The sequence below is a fragment of the Cornus florida genome, unplaced genomic scaffold (assembly GCF_030987335.1).
Source record: "Cornus florida cultivar Cherokee Brave unplaced genomic scaffold, ASM3098733v1 CherokeeBrave_3.0.0_Hap2_Chr07, whole genome shotgun sequence".
Lineage (NCBI taxonomy): Eukaryota > Viridiplantae > Streptophyta > Magnoliopsida > Cornales > Cornaceae > Cornus > Cornus florida.
In genome coordinates, this window is record NW_026775577.1 from 1555488 (window position 1) to 1561738 (window position 6251).

Below are 6251 nucleotides of genomic sequence, written 5' to 3' on the forward strand. Positions count from 1 at the left end.
TTAAATTGTATAGTTTTATACTGTTCATCATTTAGTGTAGAGACATAAATTGTAAAACAAGAGGCTTTAACCACACTTGAAATTAGTATTAAGAACCCCAGTATGCTCACCACACAGTCCAGACCAAATTAAAAACATCCAAACATCACCTAAAACTTCAGAAAATCAATCCTCGTGAGAGACTGCTCTAAAACCAAAAGGAGAAGGCTCAAAAAACAAAATAGAAGGCTCTAAAACAAAAGAGAAGGCTCTAAAATAGAAGGAGAAGGCTCTAAGCAAAATGAGAAGGCTCTAAAACAGAATGAGAAGGCTCTAAAGCAAAAGGAGAATGCTCTAAAAATTCCTGGAGCCGTCTCCAAGAGGGTAGAGCCGTGGGCTGCGTCTGTGAATTCTACAACCTTTTTCCTCGACTCTGGCTACTTCCAACCTTTTCTGTTTATTTTAAACCTAAACCTAGATGTCCCAAGTATGTCCAGTATCATCCAGATTCATTATTCATGCTGAATTGCATTACTAAAATCCTTTAACACTTACCGATTATAACATGCTTATGAAAACAAGTACTGTAATCAAACCTTCTGAAATCATCACAGAACTAATTCAAGACAAAGATATGATTAATTTGACATATAAAAATATGCACAATTCAGTTATTGATCCATTAAAACCCTAGAGCATACCTAGGTGCACAGAACACAACCCAAAGGGAAAGAGGAAGAAAAGAACTTGCCTATGATCTCAGTTGAAATCCCGGCGTCGTGTCCACTATTCCGGCAACACTGAGTTACTGTCTAGCCTCTTCTTACTTCTGCTCTTCCCTTCTCCTGGGTCTGACCTTAAAGCCTCAGTCGGAAACCTCACAAACTTGCTCTGTTTCTCTCAAACCCTCACTCTGTATCTTTTTGTGTTTTGATACGTGAATAGGGTTTTCCCCACCCTTCCTTCAGACTATAACCATATATATATAGGCACAGATAAAACCTAATTCTAATGGTTTTCCGAGACAGAAACCCTAATCTAGATTAACCCCTTGTTGGCCCATAGGATAAAACCCTCTTTAGAAACTTTGTCTGCTTCCACCTACAGAACTTCTAACAGTTTCAGTTATAAAATCCCTAAAGACTTTATTAACGTAATTTACATACTCATTTAACGTAATTAAATATTTAAACCTTTTTATTAATAAATTAAGGACACACAAATAAAAAATAAAAATAATTTAGATAATTTAATTAAATCCCGTAATACAAATAAAGCAAATCATGCAATTAAATAATAAATTCCAATTAAATAGAATAATTAATCAAACAATGCAAATTCAAATACACAATTAACAATTAAATCAAAAAGAAATAAAACAATTAAACACATAAGCAAATAGACACCAAATCAATTAAGCAAATAGATACAAAATCAATTAAAAATGCACCAAAGTAAACTTTAAATTTCAATTTTATCCTTTTGGAAAATAGGGGTATTACAATGTCTTTCTTTCTCACATGAATAGTGGAGGAATCGATGCTTTAATTATAACATTAACCTAATCATCTTAAGCAACACATGAAAACTAACTATTTTAGTCACTATGTCATACCCTATTGTATTGCACTCCTGCGCATTTCAGATATTCTTTAACGTAGAGTATTATGTGTCTTAATCCTGTGTCGCTAGTGCAACACATATAAAAAAGTTATTGTAACCCAAGCGTTGAGTTATTTATCTAGTCCATGCAAGTAACTATTTTAGTCACTATGTCATACGACTCATACCCTATTGTATTGCACTCATGCGATGTATTTAAGATTTCTTTTAGCGGAGAGTATTTGGTGTCTTAATCCTGTATCACTAATGCAACACATATATGAAAAAATTATTTTTACCCAACCGTTGAGTTATTTATCTAGTCTATGCAAGGAAGGACATAACGTTAAGCTCAAAATATTTTGGTAGTCCAGAAATCAAATTATTTAAAAGAATTAATAATAAGGCAAAAAAAAACTGTAATTTGACTGAAATAGTTTTGAAATTACATGTTTGGTGGGTTGAAGAGTCTTTTTGAACAGAAAGTTTGTTTTTGAGAACTTTAACCATACAACAAGATTGGGTGGCAGTTTGAACAAGATTTTCAACAATCATTTTAAAAGACAAGAGTCAGCAAAATGGATTGCTTGATGTAATTGTTGGAAAATGACCATTTGATCTTTCTCTATCATTACCAACTCTCTTGTTGGGAAAATAAGTCAGTTCCTAACCATTTCTTCGTATTTTTCACCATCTCTCATCTAATGCTATGTTTGGTTGGCGGTAAAAATGAGAGGAAAGATGAATGAAGCTTATCGTTTATGGTTGATGGATCCCTCATTTCTTTATGTGGTCGATGGATCCCTCATTTCTTTATGTTTTTCAATCCGTCCAAATTTAAGGAGAAGGGAGGATAGAGAAAATGAATAACTACGTTTGTATATTAAAAAGCTCTAGTGCCTTGAAATGTACCTTGATTACAATATACAATTTCTATTTTTAACCTTTCAAAAAAATTCAAATAGACATCGACCTTTTATAATTTTTTGGTAAAAAATATATTAAAATTCTCTTTTACTTCCTTCTAACCAAACAAAAAAAGTATCACTTTCTACTATCCATTCCCTTCTAACAAAAATAAAAAATAAGGAGACACTTTCTTTCCCTATAAATTCCTTATCCATCCCTTCCCTATCCCTTCTGTACAATTATCAAATAATGAAATAATGATTTCGATATGAAACAACTTTACTAGTGATTTTTTTTTTACCCCACGTATGACATATGCAATATGCTATATTATCTAATTCTACTGTATCTAATCCCAAATCTTTTCCTCCCTGTGCCATCTGCCTTCAATAGTCTTCTAAATATGATTGAATAGGAATTTTTTGAATTGTCCCAGTTTTTATTTTTTCATCGTGTGTGCTTATGTCTCTAGGAATAGTTTGATGGAGAATTCACCTAGAGTGACAGTGTCAGTTCATTATTTGGTTCCACTAAACATTTATCTTTGGACTTCAAAGCACAGCACAATAGGACTATCACTCCATCCAATGTTTTAACACCAACCGGCAAAACTTTGTAGTATGGACATTACTTTGGGAAGATTATTTATAAGTTATACCGTAAAGGAATTCACACACATTGTTGGAGAAATTGATCCTTCAACCTTCTACTTTAGTAAGTATAGAAGTGACACTTGATTACAACCTTAATTTGAATCCGGCATATTGCTATCGGGCCTGAAGTTGCCTCAACTTCCGCAATGCTATCAGGCCTGAAGTTGTTACCTTAATCGCAAACGAGGAGATTGAAGGAAAGACATCTTAGAGCATCTCCAGTAATATGTTAAAATAGTATTTTTGTGTAAAATATACACGGACACGTATGATGCGTAAATCTTTTTTTATCACCAGCAATCTGTTAAGATACACGGCCACGTCACCCAGGTATAAAATTGTTGTGTATTTTACATAACCTTTTTACACCGTTATAGCATATTTCATTTATCTCCTATTTTCTCATTCCATTAAAGAATCAACCCTATATCAAGTAGTTTTGTAAATGTAATATTACTTATGTCATGTCATGACAGGCGATTGGTTGTTATTGGAGATATATTTTTATACAAATGGTATAAAACAACAACTTGTTGCATAAATATATCATGACACATCAAATTTACACACAAAAAAAAAAAAAGACACAACGGTTGAAGATACTCTTAGCCACTATAATATGTTAGACCCTATAATATATATATATATATATATCAAGAGAATTTATTCAAACTTCGTATGTGAACCATTAGATATAATTTAATGGTCACTTTCCAAGCCGACTAATTTTCTTTCCTTTAAATAGAAAAATCACTCTCGGCCTATTTTAGTTAAATTTAAGATTATAAATATCACTCATTCTAATAATTAAGGCAATTAGAGAAAAAAATATATATATTTTCAAAATAGAAAATACTAGTCCCTCTCTTTGCTCTCTTGCTCATATGTCCCTCTCTTAATTAAAGAAATTCTTTACATTCTTGCCTCTAATCCAATTCCATAATTTTTGGAATAAAAATCAATACAACCCAAGTTTAAGAAAGAAAATTAGTGGGTTTAAAAAATGACTATTAGATTAAAATTAACTCTCCACTTACCAATTGGGAATATATGCTCTTACTCAAGGATAAACAAGAGATCACATTATACATATACACATGATTCAATAGACAGGCGGCATATATGCTAGAATTGGTCAATAACTCCATGGGAGTGTATCTATATAGTGTACAGTACTATTTATGGATGTATATATTAATATATATATACAAGAGAATCAGAGAGAGGAATAAAAATATTCATGTAAAACTAGCTCGCCGGCGGCCGGCTATGTACGTTACTATGTTTGGGAGGGCGTGAAATATAGAATTCTTATTATCCTAATCTCATCATGATGAAGGGCCCATAAGTCATTAATCAGCATTGTATATTTATTTGTTATATATCTCATTTACAGAAGATTGGCACCCAAGTTAAGCAATTCTCCAATTAATTAAGTTGCCACCATCCCAAGCATCATCTTGCTCTATATTTGGATTACACTTTTCCTTCATCAATGAATTAGAAGAATTCGGGTTTTGACTTTGTTTTTATTTTTTTTTATTTAGAAATAATTATATTTAGACCATTATCTAGTGTCACATGTAAATAATATAAATCTCAATTGATACTTCAAATGTGAACATGATATCAACAAAAAAAAAATTTCATAAATGGTCGACAATGAAACAAATATATTGGGTACTCTTGGTACTACTACATCGTGAGTAGCTCTGAATTATTCAATAATTTTTTAGCTGCAAAATATTTCACCTAAATGGATTGGATTCAAACTAAAATTGGCTAATTATGATTTGAAAACAATAAGAACTATATACAATCTGACCCGATAATGACGAATTATTTGTTATTGAATCAATATCTAATATGTCAGTAATCGAATATTCGATTGGATAATTCAATTTCAACCGAATATAATTTTTTATTAAAAAAAAAAATTAATGTCAAAAGATATTAAAAAATAATGTTTAGGATAAGAGAGAGAGAGAGAGAGAGATCGTAGATGAAAAAAAAATACACAAAAAATAGTTATAGAAAGTATGTATTTGACTTTTTATTAAAGAAAAAAATAATAAAGGCAGACAAAAAATAAAGAGGGGAAGAAGAAAAAGAAAATAGTGATAAAAAATATTTTAATAATATATAAATATTGTATATTATATAATTAGAAAATAAATTTATGATATATCATATCATATCATATCGGTTTGATTTATTTATAAGAATGAAGGAAGAAGAGTGGAGGAAGATCTGAATGAAAAAAATAAACTTCTTTAGTTTTGAAGAGAGAAGGCAATGAGAAGAGAAAAGAGGATAGATGGGCCTATCATTTCTCATTCACAAATTTTAATATTTCTAATTATTGACGAAAGGAAAAGAAAAAAGGTAAGGCTATTATTAAAAAAATTAAATTAAAAAATTATCTTTATAATTAACACACTCTTTCTCTTATCTCATACGTAGTACTAAACAAAATAATATATTATTTTATTATTTTCTCTTTCATCAAACCAAACTGAAAGAGGGAATTACATGATCTTCCCGAATATTTCATTCATCTCTTCCTGTCTCTCTTTCATTTAATTTTCATCTTTTCTGCCAAACAGAGCATTAATTAAGGAATTATAGATTTGAATTACTAATTAATTATTAAATTAAATATTTAATTTTTATTCTAATTAAAAACTCAAATTTTTATTGAATTTGGATCAATAATTAAATAAGGAAAATGCTATACTTCTATATCGAATTAGTTGGCTGCTTATTTGTCAGCTTATTTAGCTGATTTGTGTGTTTTAATATAATAATAAAAATAGTAATACTTATTATTATATAATCCAAACCCTAATTTAATTCAATAATTCAATTATGCCCATATATATTCGTTTGGGAGACCCTTTTCTATTAAATCTTCAAATAATTAAAACTATAAGCTAAATTTTTTTACAATGAATGAACGATCTCTTTCTCGTAAATAAGAACCTTAATTTACATAATTCAGTTAAAGTTTTTTATAATTAAATTTTGATTTGGTATTTTATGATCAAGGTTAAGTTTTAAAGAGATATCCAAATATATACATATATACAGAGAGTGAAGAAAAGAATA